The sequence below is a fragment of the Schistocerca piceifrons genome, chromosome 5, assembly GCF_021461385.2.
Source record: "Schistocerca piceifrons isolate TAMUIC-IGC-003096 chromosome 5, iqSchPice1.1, whole genome shotgun sequence".
Lineage (NCBI taxonomy): Eukaryota > Metazoa > Arthropoda > Insecta > Orthoptera > Acrididae > Schistocerca > Schistocerca piceifrons.
Window position 1 is genome coordinate 592,910,308 of NC_060142.1, and position 17,879 is coordinate 592,928,186.

At 40.3% G+C, this 17,879-nt stretch overlaps 1 protein-coding gene across 2 annotated transcripts in view; it reads left to right on the forward strand.

Moving 5' to 3' along the window:
* LOC124799305 (leucine--tRNA ligase, mitochondrial) overlaps nucleotides 1-17,879 on the forward strand; it is a 155,620-nt gene extending 137,741 nt beyond the window's left edge. Inside the window, exon 12 of one of the 2 annotated variants that reach the window (XM_047262894.1) lies at nucleotides 17,131-17,867. The gene's annotated coding sequence lies outside the window, so the exon portion shown is untranslated. Of the gene's footprint in view, nucleotides 1-17,130 lie in introns of both variants that reach the window. The other variant, XM_047262892.1, reaches the window with a different exon arrangement.

Sequence of the window (17,879 nt, forward strand, 5' to 3'; positions counted from 1 at the left end):
TGAATATAAAATTTTGTGACATTGCCTCTTTGAGTCTGCTAAACACAACACTTTGTATACTCATTTGATTGTTTTCAAAGGCACTTACAGCTTGAGCAATGTCCATCCTTTGAAAGATGTCATGCTTTCTTCCATAGCTAATATGTTACTGGCAGTGTATGATCTATGTGTTCAAAAGGTTATAAAAGGTCTGACCTTATGGAGTGTGCTGTGATTTGTATGCTCTCTTGGAGGATTCCAAATACTGTCATTTACATGAGTAATTTCATGTATCTTCCTGAAACATTTGAATCTCACAGGCTTCGATATACAAGACTGACCTAGACCAGGTGCTGAGCTCTAGTAGTGCATTACACTTGGCAACACAATAAAACCCATCAGGATATTTGTACCGATCCAAGCCTTTCAACTCATCTGCTGATAAATTTGTCCAGTTGTTTATCGCCTGACTTACAATCTGAACAGATTGCTGTTTTTGTGTAAATTGCTCTGCATATGCATTTGTCTGCCGAATCACATGCTCTTAACATCTCAGTGGTAAATAAGGAAGGAAGTAGTCTCTCTCTGTGCTGTGTTTTGTCAGTGGGTGACATGACAACTGTTCTCCTTGTGTATCAATGTCAAGCAAGTCGAAAACAGAAGAGCAGAAGTGTCACCTGACCATTTCTCTTCTACCAATGACTATTTTACACTTACGGTACTGTGACTAGAAACCCAGTGTCCATAGGACAGGAACTGTCTGCACTGTTATTGATATCGAGCTGTGGAACCAGACACAGATCAATGTCCTGTACAAGGCCTACAATGAATTCATTTTCTGTAACTTCATCACTTACTAGAATGAGACTTTGACTCTGCAGCGGAGTGTGCACTGATATGAAATTTCCTGGCAGATTAAAACTGTGTGCCGGACCGAGACTCGGTTTGAGTTTCGATCTGGCACACAGTTTTAATCCGCTGCCAGGAAGTTTCATATCAGCGCACACTCTGCTCCAGAGTGAATATCTCATTCTGGAAACATCCCCCAGGCTGTGGCTAAGCCACGTCTCTGCAATATCCTTTCTTCCAGGAGTGCTAGTTCTGCAAGGTTCACAGTAGAGCTTCTGTGAAGTTGGAAAGGAGGAGACAAGGTACTGGCGGAAGTAAATCTGTGAGGACGGGGTGTGAGTCGTGCTTGGGTAGCCCTCAGATGGTAGAGCACTTGTCTGCGAAAGGCGAAGATCTCAAGTTCGAGTCTTGGTCTGGCGCACAGTTTTAATCTGCCAGGAAGTTTCAAAGTTTCATCACTTACTGTTTACAAATCCTCAGGATTGGTAGGAAGTGAACATATCAATTCCACTGCTTCTTCTGTCATGTATTTCCTTGTATAGGTTTGCTTCTTTTACATTTTTGCCACAAAAAGTAATGAATGCTTGTGAGATGAACATTAAATCATAAACTAATTTTTAAGTTATATTTGTAATTAGTATTAATGTTTACTTACCACTCTGTGAAAGCAAACTTTGTTTACACACAGTTAAGTCATGAGCAAATACATGTTGTTGTTGTTGTTGTTGTTGTCTTCAGTCCTGAGGCTGGTTTGATGCAGCTCTCTATGCTACTGTATCCTGTGCAAGCTTCTTCATCTCCCAGTACCTACTGCAACCTACATCCTTCTGAATCTGCTTAGTGTATTCATCTCTTGGTCTCCTTCTACAATTTTTACCCTCCACGCTGCCCTCCAATGCTAAATTTGTGATCCCTGGATGCCTCAGAACATGTCCTACCAACCGATCCCTTCTTCTTGTCAAGTTGTGCCACAAACTCCTCTTCTCCCCAATTCTATTCAATACCTCCTCATTAGTTATGCGATCTACCCATCTAATCTTCAGCATTCTTCTGTAGCACCACATTTCGAAAGCTTCTATCCTCTTCTTGTCCAAACTATTTATCGTCCATGTTTCACTTCCATACATGGCTACACTCCATACAAATACTTTCAGAAACAACTTCCTGACACTTAAACCAATACTCAATGTTAACAAATGTCTCTTCTTCAGAAACGCTTTCCTTGCCATTGCCAGTCTACATTTTATATCCTCTCTACTTCAACCATCATCAGTTATTTTGCTCCCCAAATTTTTCTTTTGTTTCCTTTACTGCTTGCTCAAAGTACATGTAACAATAACATATACTGCAAAAATGCAGTAGTGTGTTCCAACAGCAGTGATCCCACAACAAACAAACTGATTGTTGTAACAGTTTACGTGCACTTGTTGCAGTGTACTACCACAATCAGGTACATCCAGAGTTGGTAACATATTCCTAACGTTTGGGATACCACTATGTTTTCGGTAAGTATGCTTCATATGGACCACAGAAGACAATAATTTTGTGATATGAATTCTTCCCAAGCCCCTTTGAGAAACTACTTTGCGGTAAAGATACTTCTGAGGAACCTTTAAAAACACTGTTGTTTGCTGGGGTTTGAGGGTATATTTCACACCAAACAGAAACTACAGCTGGTGCAGTGAAATACCACTACATGCCAGGAGTACAAAGAAGCAGTACAGCATGTTCCCATAAACATAGTGAAGTAACACAGTTATTGCAAAGTATATCCCCCACAGCATTAATAACAATTCTGTGCCTTTCTTCCTCAGTACAATTTCATTATTTACTCAGAGCATGATGTGAAACACCAACAAAGAAGGTTACTTTCCTCGTTTTGTTACATTGCTGGCTACTAATGCATAGGTCACAGATTTGATTCTGGATAACCACAAAACTTTTGTGGAACTAAGTCTACTCACCATCAAGAGGCCAAAGGAAAAGTTATATGGATAAAAAAAAGCAGAAAAATTGACAGAAAAGCCAACAAAGTGACACATCAAATTGAAGCATTTGCATCAAGCTGAAGACCACACGATACTTTATGTCCCCTCTATCACAAGAAGTAGTACAAATAAATAAGCACTGCTAGGTGGGTTTTTATACTAAGTTGGTATTTTGGGAGTTTGCAGGAAACACACACACACAAAAGGCATTCGAGTTAAAAGAGCAGAACTAGAAATGAAGACCATAATGTATACGAACAGTTAGTATGACAACAGGTGTTGTTTTTTTCCCGCAAATCAAACACAGGAATAAGTGTGGCTTGAACTGCTGTTAGCTTTCTGTCAACTTCCATAATGGACAAAGGCTGGAGAAAGTGTACCGAAGAAGGCAAGTACCATTTTATCAGCTGATAAGGTGATGCTCACTGTTTCTGGGATTCCTAAGGACTAATTCTCCATATTATTCAGAAAAAGGTAGAACCATGACTGGACCAAGTTATGCTGCATTGTCGGATTTTCTGAATGGTGCCCAATTTTGATTGCAACACTGGCCTCTTAGGAGATGCATGGTGGTACAACCCCTGGATGAAGAGCAGCCAACAGAACTGACTTCGAAATTTTTTTGCTGCCGCATCCTCATATCAAATCTGTTGTTCAGACCATAGAATGCTGACAGTTTCAGACATTGATCACCTCAGATCTGACTTGAAACACCTTCACAATGTCTTCAGGGAAGATGGACACAGACCACATCACAATAGAGCTGCACTCACTGATAAATGTGGGCACAAACCAATCCAGCCAACAAAAGAAGATAAACCTGCACCATTCCTTGCATTCTACTGAGCAGTGTCAAGCAAAATTGGGCGCATATCATATAATTCTGATGTTAAATCAGTATTCTGACTTCTGCAGAAAATTAACAATTTGCTGTACCCAGTGAAAGGCAGACTGGTTGGAAAGTATGTTTTACAATAAGCCATGTGAGTGTGTGAAAAAATTACATAAGACACTGTAACCGAGTGCTGCGCATAACATAAACGCTACATAAAGTATAGAAATCTTGATAAATCAGCGATAACAGACCGCAGACTTATGGGAGGGCAGAAGGTCAACTTTGAGTAAATGGAAGTCTTCTCCCACACATCAACTTGCTGGAATTTTGTGATAAAAGAAGCAGAGGAAATTTGCATGTGCAGTGGCAGTTTTAACATAGATGAAGGTTTTAATCTGAGTGGTGCCTGGAAGTGAGCACATGAGACAGAACATCTTCAAAGGTGTGATACTGGGAGTAGTATCCCTTCCCCTTTCCCCCTCAATCATAGGAGGTTGGCATGTTGTGACATTGCCAATTTCCTGCATAAACGCAAGTGAATCCCGCTTTCCAGGTGAATGTCACACTGCCTATAGAAATTAGAATTCCAAGTGATATTCCCTGACTAAAGACAAATGTGAATGCAACTATAAGGGAAGCAGATTTTGCTAACAGCAGACAATCATCTCCTGATGAAAATGAGGCTAATAATCTTCAATAGCTCAAGTTTTAATCCTGCTCTGATGCTGTCTCAACACCAAGAAGGCCACTGTGGTGATTGAGTGTGGTACTTCTGTTGTGGTAACTGTGCTTTACTTGTGCCTCCTCTTCCCTCCTTGCTTAGGAAAGAAAACAGCGGGGAGAGGGTGGCATTGCCTGGACAATAGTCCTGCTGATGCAGTGTCTGGATGATGCTGTGTCTGTAACATGTATCAGAGCCTCAAAGCAGGTCGTCCCTGGTCAACACATGAGGTGTGGTCTCTGTACAACAGCTCTATGTAGCTGGAAAGGATGGTGTAGATGTCTGTCAGCAAATGGGCTCATATTCCAATGTCTTAGGCCAGAGGATAACTCCATAAAAATAATCAACCTTCTGAGCAAACATGTTGTTGACACCTGGCAGTGACAGCTTGTTCCTTTTCTTGATTAAAAATCAATGTTTTCCGTGTGCTGTTCATGACTGTGTCTGTGTTGTTCCAGTCAAAAGAAAGTGTCTTCCTCCACAGACACACTACTCCACATTGCTCTTGCATTACATCTCCCAATTTAACCATTTCCACTGAAATGCCATTATCTTCTGAAACCTTTCTTTTCTTTGTATCAACAATGGCTTTAGACACACCTTTAGGCATTATTTCAGGAATACTGTTGTTTACACTATCAACAGCCCAACACATTTTTTGTGTTTTTTTCTTCATAAATTTATTTTTTTCAATTATTTTGCTTACTAAATTGTCTTTAAGTTTTTATCACAACGTATCAAAGAGCTTTCCAACTAGTTTTGGTTAATTCAGCATATTCTGCCCTGCTTCATTTGCTTGAAATTCTCCCCTTTTCTTTAGTAGCCATCTTGTTCCATTTCAGATTCTAGATATAAAATTGACTATTCTTCTTCTTTTGCCTGGTCTTACCCTGTATGTCCATGGGGTTGGCATGTTATTCTTGATTTGGTGAAGTTAGTGGTAGAGGTTGGCCAGACACCCTTCTTATTGCCAACTATTTCCTTCTCAGGACAAAATTTGTGTGCCCTGTCCCTCTGCGCCTAGTGTCACCATTGTGAAAGTGTGAAAGCATTTTCGAAATGTTTGTGAATTGTGTAAATGAGGTGGATGTGGGTACCAGCCCTGTATTCACCTAGTTGGATGTAGGAAGCAGCCTAGAAACCACATCCAAGCTGTCCAGCACACCAGTCATCATCAGTCACGCACCAGGTCTGGTGCTCATCCACGAATCCGGGATCTGTTTCAACGTGCACTGATATCTGGGCGGGTCTATGAAGTGCACCATCACTGACATTTTTCCCAAGTATGATCCACATAAAGGTCTTTTTTTGATGAAGATATCCAATCACCTCAATTAACATAATACTGTAGAGCATGCTCAGCAACTGGGTACTGGGTCACCCCAGTGCAGGGAGTAGTTCTGTGTCCATTTATACACTCAATCAGTTTAGTGGTACTCTTTCCTGAGTAAAAAGTTGTGCTGTGTACACATGTTGGTAACAACATGCATTGTTTTACATTTAGCTCTGCCTTTGGTTGTGTAGTTTCACATTGGCGGAGCTGGGTGGATGCTCAGGTTAACAGTGAGAACATTTGCAGGGGTAGTAACCTTGTGGTAGGAATAATGGTCTGGGGAGGGTGTAATGGCGTTTGGGGGGGGGGGGATGGAAGTCAACAGTTGGTGGTGTCTGAAGGATCTCAGGAAGAGGTGATCTCATTTCGAGGTATCACTTGAGAAAATCGGTTGTTACTGGGTGACAAGTGGGATGCTTCTGAGTTTTTTGGAGATTTGTGTGCAGAATCAGTGCTATAGCTGTAGAAGAGAAAAGCCACGGAGAGGTTGTAGATTAGGTGTTGAGGAATTGTGCATAGGCTGTATAGATGGGAACATTTGATGTAGAAGGGGTGGCATCTGTCACGTATTGGTTGTGTATGATCTGGAATATGAATGTAAACTTCAGTGAGGTGAAAGTCAATGTTAAGAAGAGAGTTGGGGATATGGAAAAGGGCCCAGTGAATAACACTTGATAAAAGGAGCTAAGCTGTTGCAGAAAGTTTAGAAGTTATTCTTCACCATGAGTCTAGATGAGCAAATACGATCATCTTCTGGATGTTGAGAAATGCCTCTTCCATGCAGTTCATGAAAAGGTTGATATAAGATGGGTCATCCTAGTTCTTATAGCAGCTCCACTTACATGATAGATCGAGCCCTCAAACATGGAGCAGTTATAGTTCAGGATGAAACTGGCTAAGGTGGTGATAAACAGAGCTTCTAAGTCTGCTGGGACAACAGAGTGATTGTAAGGGGGTATTTTGGGAAATAGGTTGAATAGAAGGATGCGGAGTCAGTCAGGAAGAATAAAGAGTTGTATGTAGGCAATTGTGAATCCTTGTGAGAGGACTCGGCTTTTTAAGATTCTCTGCAGCTGCACTGGATTGAAGAAATGGGTTTAGTAGACATAATTTTATATCCCAAGGTGTAAGAGCTGACAAAGCCCCTCTGCTTCTACCTCATTCCTTTCTTTTACTATAGTTTTCTAGCCTTAAATACAAAACTCCCATTGTGCGTTATTCAATGTGCCAATTTCTCAGTTTCCTCTTGTATTTGCATCAGTTTATCATCTTCTGCCTCCATGGTTTACAAATGCATAAAAAATAAACAAATTTTCCATTTTCAGGTCATATGAGATACAGCCATATAAAAACATATATGTAAATGTTGGTTTTTGGAGCCAGATGTTATATTATCGAGAAAAATGACGAATAGTGAGAACAACATAGACTGATCAGGGATCCATTGTTCCAAGTTCTCTCTCTTTTGCCTACTTGTTTGCAAAATACTATTCGGATTTAACTTATGCATGTGTCCATATTTTCCATCATATTCCAAATAAACTCATCTGTAATTCATTCTAGTTCCATATGACAAGAGTAGTAGTTTGTTTCATTAATTTCTTCACAGTGTATCTCGCTATTGTTCCAGTGATGACTCAATGTTATATGACTTACGTATTTCAATTTTCATCATGTTTCTTGGTAACAATTTGTCAAAGTGTGCTATACAAAGGTGATTTGATAAGTCTGGTAAAAAAGAAAGAAAAAAAGTTTGTTTCATAAAAAACACATGATACTCCATCTCTTTCGTCCCATTGGAAAATAGGTTCTGTCAGACTCTGCAAAATACTTGTTGACTACACTATCACTTCTTCATTTGATGAAAATTTCTTGCCAGCACACCAAAGTTTCAAGTTAAAGTAACGGGAAGAAGTCATTTGTGGGTGAATAGAGTGGATGAGGAACAAGTTCAAAACCCAGTTCATACATTTTCGCTATTGTTATTGCTAATGAATAGGATGGTGCATTATACTGGTGAAAAAGCACTTTCGTGTGTAGCAACCGTGGTCTTTTAAATCAGGTAAAGATGGTACCCCATTTTGTTTTGACTGCCATTTTGACTTTGGTGTGTAATAATGAATCCAGGTTTCATCAACAGTCACAAATTGGTGCAAAAGATCTTGCGGATTGCGATTAAACTTCACCACACATTATGTTGAGACATTGTGCCAGATGCGCTTTCGGTCAACTGTGAGCAATCGTGGCACCAACCTTGCACACAGCGTCTCACAGCCAATTTTCCATGCAGGACACTACTCATTTACTCAGTTGGGATGCCTACAGTCTTGGCAGTCTCACTAATTTTTATTTGGCAGTCTTGCGTTACCATATTATGGAATTTGTCAATCGTTTCTTTTGTGGTGACCTCAATTGGAAGCGTGCTATATCTTCGGTGCTTGTGTGATTGTCTGACATCGTTTAAACTCATTAATACACAAGTAGCTAATCTTCAGTGATGATGTAGGGTCCATGTGAACTTCATGCAATTCTACTCTGATTTGTGCAGCAGTCTAACCCTTCAAATGAAAATTTTTTTATAACAGCACGAAACTCTCTTTACTCCACATTCAATCACTGTTGACACACTGACCAATTCAGACAGTTTTCAACAATAAATTGTACACTGTACATTGTTGAAATTCTTTGTGTGATCCTTGAAATAACCAAGTTTACCAACAATAAAAGTACAACAAAAATGTTCCAGTCTTTCATGGAAATTTCAGAGACTTATCAATTCACCCTCATAGTATTCTGCTGGTGTAAAACTGTTGCTGCACCACTGAAAAGCTGGATGAGGTACAATATTACCTGTACTGCACGTCAGTGCTGCACTTAGCTTACCTTCTTGACTTACCAGGCAGTTACGTCTCCTAGTACTTTATGTAGCCAAAGGAGACAGTAGAAAGAATGTTGAAGTCTTGTGGAAGTTGATATTCTATGCGAACATTCATTTTTTACGTGATTTATCTTCTCCTAAAAGCAAAACTGTTATGTCTTTGTTTAACCCACAAATTATGATGTGCATTCAGACAACATTACAGTGGGATTTAAATTACCAGTACGAAGATAACTGAAGAGAGTGCTCATCTCACCATGACTGTAAGAAAGTGTTGCTACACCTTTGTCAGCGTATTCTATCACTGAGTTGCTTCCATGCAAGTTTAGATGAAAGTTCCATCAGGGCCTTTCGCTTATTGTACACACTTACACATGCAATTCAGTGCCCTTTATATTGGTCACTGAGCAAGTAATTATAAGGAAAAATGATCTGTAGCGAAAAAAAAGTTTTTTCATCCATTATCAGCGAAGCCAGAGACATCAGAGCAGACTCTTTGCCAAAGTCAGCTTTGTTACTTCCTCCTCCTGATGCTTGGATGAGGCCTAATATAGCTCACTGACCCTTCATTGAGTTTACAAGTCTTCCTTCGCTATATTTTCCTATATTTAATTACATCTCCAAAATCTGTTCCTGTGGGGGTGTTCTTCAGCCGTCCAAAGCAGCAGTACTTTGTTTTCCACGATCCTGATACACTAATGAAGATGGCACTCTCTTTCGACAGAGAATGACTTCATTCTTCCTGGTGTGGAAGGAGGGTGCTGCTTCTGGTAGAGAAACTAGACAGTTTCTTTTTGTCAGGCTCTTATATCCCTTTGCTTGGGGGATACAGAAAAGACTTTGCAGGGCACTGAACTCATCTTCAAATCGTCAAATTGCCCACTTGACCAGCCTTGTCACATTGGGCAATGTCAGTTGCTCCATTAGTACAAACATAAAATGGTTCTCTACACAGTGACATCAGTAAAAATTTACAATAGCTGTCACGCATATTAAAAATGTGAATGACAGTAATCGTCAAAAAATGGAAAATCCAGGATGGAATGTAACAATATTATGAAAAGCAAAGTTGCCACTCACCATATATAGTGGAAATGCTAAGTCGCAGATAAACCCAACAAAAAGACTCGCAAATAGTAACAAGGCAGTCACATGTAAGTTTGGCCCAAGAGCATCTGACATACTACAGTCAAAGTTGGTATTAGTCTAATAGTGAAATGAGTGAGCTTAAGACATTACTGTATAGTATAATGTCGATTTTAATGAAATGATTTTGCCACCACCATTTCTGTCTACCTGTACGTCATTGTCACATGTGATGGAAGTACAGCACACACGTTTTAATAATTATCTGATTTCACTTTACTGGATAAGACACAAAGATATTAGGTATGCAGTCAGCTTAGTGGCAATTCATTTCTCCCTTGTGCTTGAAGAGCCATATAAATACTTCTTGGCATTATGATAGTGAAAGATGTTGTACAGAAATGAAATTAAATTTATCGTCAAAGAAAAATATATCCATGCAGTTCTTTCAACAAATTATCCCCTCCTAAAGCTATTGCAAAATCAAGAAGCATTTTTACTACTCTAATTTCATCAGTTTGATTTGTCAAAGCAGAACACGAGTCGGGTAAGCATTATCTCTCTCTCTCAACCTTTCCAACAAACCTCAACCTCCTCTCATTGTGCACAGACCCAGTCTCTTCCATCTACTCCGTCCACAGCTCATGGTCTAGTGGCTAGCATTGCTGCCTCTGGATCACGGGGTCCCGGGTTTGATTCCCGGCCGGGTTGGGGATTTTCTCTACCTGGGGACTGGGTGTTTGTGTTGTCCTCATCATTTCATCGTCCTCATTTGTGAGAGTTGCCAGATTGGACAGAGTTAAAAATTGAACTGTGTGAAAACTGGGACTTCGAACGGGCGCTGATGACCGTGCAGTTGAGCGCCCCACAAACCAAACATTATCATCATCCCATCTACTCAATCTCCCACTTCCAGCTCCACTCCCCCCAAAACTTCAAAACTCTAGTCAACACAATCTGGAACCACAACACCCCAATTCAGTAGTTAACATTTCCACCAAACCTCTCTCCCAATCCGAAACCTCTGTCCTATCCAAAGGCCTCACCTTCAGCCCTACTCCCAGATTCAACCAAACAGCCCTCGTCAGAGATTTACTGTCCTACACTCGTAGTCTCTGCTGGAAATATCACTTTGCCATGAAGAAAAATAATCCTAATCCTACTCCTAATGATCCAACTCCCCAAGACACTATCCACATTGAACCCTGTCTGGAAGAGTTCCATCCTCCGTCACAGTAGGAGAACCTTAGGCCCCCTACAAAACCTTTCATCTGACTCCATCAACCTCCTGACCCCACACCCCGCCCCTCTACCTTCTTCCTAAAATTCACAAACCCAAACATCCCGGCCGCCCCATTGTAGCTGGTTACCAAGCCCCCACAGAACGTATCTCTGCCTACGTAGATCAACACCTTCAACCCATTACATGCAGTCTCCCATCCTTTATCAAAGACACCAACCACTTTCTCAAATGCCTGGAATCCTTACCCAATCTGTTACCACTGGAAACCATCCTTGTAACCATTAACGCCACTTCCTTATACACAAATATCCCGCACGTTCAGGGCCTCACTGCTATGGAGCACTTCCTTTCAAGCCGATCACCTGCCACCCTACCTAAAATCTCTTTCCTCATTACCTTAGCCAGCGTCATCCTAACTCACAACTTCTTCACTTTTGAAGGCCAGACATACTAACAATTAAATGGAACAGCCATGGGTACCAGGATGGCCCCCTTGTACGCTAACCTATTTATTGGTCGCTTAGAGGAAGCCTTCTTGGTTACCTGCCAACTCAAAGTTTGGTACAGATTTATTGATGACATCTTCATGATCTGGACTCACAGTGAAGAACTCCTCCAGAATTTCCTCTCCAACCTCATTCCTTTGGTTCCATCAGATTCACCTGGTCCTGCTCCAAATCCCATGCCACTTTCCTCTACGTTGACCTCCATCTGTCCAATGGCCAGCTTCACACATTCGTCAACATCAAACCCACCAACAAGCAACAGTACCTCCACTGTGACAGCTGCCACCCATTCCATGTGCAACGGTCCCTTCCCTACAGCTTAGGTCTTCGTGGCAAACGAATCTGCTCCAGTCCTGAATCCCTGAACCATTACACCAATAACTTGAAAACAGCTTTTGCATCCGCAGCTACCCTCCCGATCTGGTACAGAAGCAAATAACCAGAGCCACTTCCTCATCCCCTCAAACCCAGAACCTCCCACAGAAGAACACCAAAAGTGCCCCACTTGTGACAGGATACTTTCCAGGACTGGATCAGACACTGAATGTGGCTCTCCAGCAGGGATACGACTTCCTCAAATCCTGCCCTGAAATGAGATGCATCCTTCATGAAATCCTCTCCACTCCACCAAGAATGTCTTTCCGCCATCCACCTAACCTTCGTAACCTCTTGGTTCATCCCTATGAAATCCCCAAACCACCTTCCCTACCCTCTGGCTCCTACCCTTGTAACTGCCCCTGGTGTAAAACCTGTCCCATGCTCCCTCCCACCACCACCTACTCCAGTCCTGTAACCCGGAAGGTGTACACGATCAAAGGCAGAGCCGCGTGTGAAAGCACCCACATGATTTACCAAGTGACATGCCTACACTGTGAAGCCTTCTATGTGGGAGTGACCAGCAACAAATTGTCCATTCGCATGAACGGACACAGGCAGACAGTGTTTGTTGGTAATGAGGATCACCCTGTGGCTAAACATGCCTTGGTGCACGGCCAGCACATCTTGGCACAGTGTTACACTGTCCAGGTTATCTGGACACTTCCCACTGACACCAACCTATCAGAACTCTGGAGATGGGAACTTGCCCTTCAAGATATTCTCTCTTCCTGTTACCCACCAGGCCTCAACCTCCACTAATTTCAAGTTGCTGCCCCTCGTACATCACTTGTCATTCAACAACATCTTTGCCTCTGTACTTCCGCCTCGACTGACATCTCTGCTCAACCTCTTTGCCTTTACATGTCTGCCTGTGTCTGTATATGTGCGGATGGATATGTGTGTGTGTATGTGAGTGTATACCTGTCCTTTTTCCCCCTAAGGTAAGTCTTTCCGCTCCCAGGATTGGAATGACTCCTTCCCCTCTCCCTTAAAACCTACATCCTTTCATCTTTCCCTCTCCTTCCCTCTTTCCTGATGAAGCAACCTTGGGTTGCGAAAGCTTGAAATTTGTGTGTGTGTTTGTGTGTTTTTTATTGAGTCTATCAACATACCAGCGCTTTCTCGTTTGGTAAGTTAAAGCATCTTTGTATATAGAGGAAACATTCCATGTGGGAAAAATATATCTAAAAACAAAGATGATGTAACTTACCAAACGAAAGTGTTGGGATATATACGATTAAAAAAGTCAACAGATTCATACTGACTACGAACTGCAGGGTAACTTCTCTTGGAAGTAACAGACTCGCCAAAGGGAAATGGCTTGTAGTACAATGCAACACAAGAGGAGGGAGAGTTGGTTAAAATCTCAAAACAGGGGATATGGATCGAGAAAACTACCGTACTGCAAGCAATTAACAATTGACAGTATGAAGTTTTCTGATAACAATGGTAAAGAATTCTGTAATACAATAAAAAGAAAGTGTCCACCCTCAAAGATGGCTTACAATTCATTTGTGAGCAAATGATTGTAGAACATGGGTCTTCAAGTTTTTTGTCGTACTATTTCCCTTTCCGTGCTGTAAGCCAAACCTGGCTGCCCTATACATTACCCCCAGAAGTTCAGTCAGTGAGGGCTAGCTACAGGTGTAACATATCAAAGGTTACAGAGATGTGAGCTCGTTAGCTCCACGTGCCTTTTCTTACGTTAAGCTCGGGACATGGTGAGGCATGATGATGCAGCATAGTGTGCCTTGGAGAGTCAATGTCATGGCTTAACTACGGAGATTGCAAAGATGAGACCAACATATGTAACAAAAATTTTTAAAAATTATCCTCAATCTCAAGAGGAGCAGCATGCCAATGGGGTGGATTACTGTTGAGACAAAACAGTCATTACAGGGCGAGCCGTGCAAACAGGGCTCTGCTTGGGTGGATTGTATAGATCCCTAGCTGTTCATGGGAACACCTTGGAACCTCACAAACACAAAATCAAATCTCTTGACGGTATGGGTGTGGTGGGACAGTAGAGATCACTAAAACCAACACAAATTAGAGGGCTTCACAGAATAATCCTCTGGAATTGCATCCGGAAGCTGAAAGCTTGGTTATTGTAAGAAAGCCCGACAATGTAAGAATGTTTTCTGTAGTGGTAGGTTGTTGCTATAAAGTGTAGTGGATGAAAGATGTACACATTGAAAAACATGACTGTAATTAACAGTAGTGTAAAGATCTACTGTGCCCAAGTTTGTTGCAATTTATGTGCAGATATGAGATAGAAAAATGCAGGCACAGCACAGAAAGTGACTACAGATTTGTACTTTGGACTGGCCATTGAGTGGTCGTGCACGTTGCAGTCCTGCTTTGGGGATGCAGTGGACTTCAAAGAAGAAAGGGACCTGACAGCAATGGTAGGGCACTAAAAAAAAAAAAAAGAAAGAAAGAATGTTGTTATATAGACTCTATCCTAAGCTATCTCAAATTAAGTATGAACTCGCTTTTAGTCAAGCACCGAAGCATCATACATAAAATGTCCTAAAAGCTTTCTTAATTATCAGCTGTTGTGAGTTGTGAACATTTCAATACAGAAGAATTACAGAAACTGTGTTTGGTGATTTTGTAGTGAATTGCTTAAATGCAAGCTCTCTTATAGCCCTTGGCCCGCTGCAATCGGAAATGAAGTCAACGGTCAATAACGTGGCACTGTATAGCAGAACCACATCATCACGAGAAAACAAGATGGCACCCAAGAAATTCAGGAAAGACTCTGTAAAGACTCGGTATCTTGCAATATATCGATCACTTAAAATCAACCCACAACAAGAAAAAAGCCTAATGTAGAGACTGTGACAGGATGTTTAGTCATTTAATCTGAAATAATTGATTGTGTACGACACTGAATATCATTAGGTGATGGTGTAAAGATGTTGATAAACAATGAAGGTTATTAGTGTGATATAGGCTTAATAAGCTGTATCATAATTTAGATTACACGTCTATCACGACTGTAAGCACAGATTGTAAGTTCTTAGCAGAAATTCTAGTTAAGTTTAAAGCATTAGGAAAACGAGATGAACAAGCAGATAAACTAGATGAGAGTCTAATAAAATGGAGCAATTAGATGAACTACCTCAAAATAATAAAAAAAATAGATGATTTAGCCACAGAAATAGATAAAATTTCCAAATTAGAAGAAACCTTAGCTAATTTACCTAACAAGTTCAAAATGAAAATAGTCGAGCATTGTGATACTGTTAAACAGGAAGAGAAAATAGGGTTTAAAAATGTAAATGATGACACAGTCAGAGAAATCATCTTTGAGCAGTTACTTAACTATATGTAATCAAATCTCAGAGACTCAAGATAGGTTAGAAATATTAGAACTAAATAAAAAACTTATTGAAATTTCCAGCATTCCAAACACTTTAACTGATTCGGAGAAGCATCTAGAAGAAATAGTAGAGCAAAAAGTGCATGAAAAAGTAGATATCAACAGTGTTATCTCTAATTCCGTGGACAGTACTATTAATAATAAGATTGATTTATTGAAATTATGGATAGAATTAGGAAACACTAAATAGGAAATTAGAAGCAAAATATCTACATCTAACACAGGATTATCAGCACAAGTATTAGAAGAATTACAAATAGGAAATGGAGTTAGTTGTGCTAAGCAGTTTCACAAATTTAAGCCAGAAGGAGAAGTACATTCAATATGTTTATGAGTATTTTCTCGATTTATGCTACAGAACTCAAATATATAGAAACACGTAAGTAAGTTTTTCCCAAAATATGCTGGACCTTTCAAGATAATAGGGATGCTACAGTCCAAAGCAGTATTTGTTTCCTAATCTAATTCCCTCAGCATCACCCAACTTAATTCGACTACATTCCATTATCCTTGTTTTGCTTTTGTTGATGTTCATCTTATATCCTCCTTTCAAGACACTGTCCATTCCATTCAACTGCTCTTCCAAGTCCTTTGCTGTCTCTGACAGAATTACAATGTCATCGGCAAACCTCAAAGTTTTTATTTCTTCTCCATGAATTTTAATACCTACTCCGAATTTTTCTTTTGTTTCCTTTACTGCTTGCTCAATATACAGATTGAACAACATCGGGGAGAGGCTACAACCCTGTCTTACTCCCTTCCCAACCACTGCTTCCCTTTCATGCCCCTCGACTCTTATAACTGCCATCTGGTTTCTGTACAAATTGTAAATAGCCTTTCGCTCCCTGTATTTTACCCCTGCCACCTTTAGAATTTGAAAGAGAGTATTCCAGTCAACATTGTCAAAAGCTTTCTCTAAGTCTACAAATGCTACAAATGTAGGTTTGCCTTTCCTTAATCTTTCTTCTAAGATAAGTCATAAGGTCAGTACTGCCTCACGTGTTCCAGTGTTTCTACGGAATCCAAACTGATCTTCCCCGAGGTTGGCTTCTACTAGTTTTTCCATTCGTTTGTAAAGAATTCGTGTTAGTATTTTGCAGCTGTGACTTATTAAACTGATAGTTCGGTAATTTTCACATCTGTCAACACCTGCTTTCTTTGGGATTGGAATTATTATATTCTTCTTGAAGTCTGAGGGTATTTCGCCTGTTTCATACATCTTGCTCACCAGATGGTAGAGTTTTGTCAGGACTGGCTCTCCCAAGGCCGTCAGTAGTTCCAATGGAATGTTGTCTACTCCGGGGGCCTTGTTTCGACTCAGGTCTTTCAGTGCTCTGTCAAACTCTTCACGCAGTATCATATCTCCCATTTCATCTTCATCTACATCCTCTTCCATTTCCATATTATTGTCCTCAAGTACATCGCCCTTGTATAGACCCTCTATATACTCCTTCCACCTTTCTGCTTTCCCTTCTTTGCTTAGAACTGGGTTTCCATCTGAGCTCTTGATATTCATGCAAGTCGTTCTCTTATCTCCAAAGGTGTCTTTAATTTTCCTGTAGGCAGTATCTATCTTACCCCTAGTGAGATAGGCCTCTACATTCTTGCATTTGTCCTCTAGCCATCCCTGCTTAGCCATTTTGCACTCCCTGTCGATCTCATTTTTGAGACGTTTGTATTCCTTTTTGCCTGCTTCATTTACTGCATTTTTATATTAGCTGCTACAATCTTCTTTTAGCAAAGAAAATTTAATGAATTTGCAGTTCTTTGAACAGTAAGTACTTTATAAATGCCAATATAACTACTTTTTGTGACTACTCAATAAGCAGAGAACACTTGTGTTTGAGAGGTTATGCCAAAAGCTGCAAACTAACTAAATGTGCACAAATAAATTTTGAAATGTGTATATCTTCATTGCAAAAGCTACACTAAATTTCTGTTTTCAGATACTGATCCTAGAAATGCCAAGGTGCTCTAGTGTGGCTGGCCGTAAAAGTAATTTCAGATCTCAAAACAAAGCTGTCAACACTCTTTTTGTTACCAAACAATGAGGAACTAAAAAGGAAATGGCCAAGGAAAACTCCCACCATTTTCACAAAGCTAAAGAAACCAGTAATATGCATAAAACATTTTACTGAAGAGTGCATAATCACGATGGAAAAGTTTGTCATTGATGGAGAAATAGACACATTTTAAAGAAGATATCCAAAGCTGAAACCAATGCAATGCCTTCAATTTTTCCAAATTTACCAGAACACTTGACAACAGCTGCACCCTCATGTAGAAGATTATGTGATGTAGTACGTGACAATCTTGAAAAAGCAGTGCAAGAAGTTTGGATGACTGCAGGCAATATGAAAAACAAATCACTATTAAAAATGGGTACAGTACTGCTGTATCAAGTGTGAACAGAAGATAATGCTCTGTTTCATTGATGTCAGTAATGAATTACCAGCTATTTTAGGTTCTGTAACTATTAATATGAATTTAAGGATCCTACTTTCTGTCAACAGATACAAAATTCCCCAGCATAAAGTGCCCACTGAATATAATTCAGTAAAAACCAAGCAAGTTCTTGATAGAATATTGAGATATGTTGCGTTCAATAGTGTCTGGAGGTGACAGTTTAAACAAGTGTTTGATAATTGAAAATATAGTGAAAGTGCTAGACGATAAATTTTCAGGTGATACATGT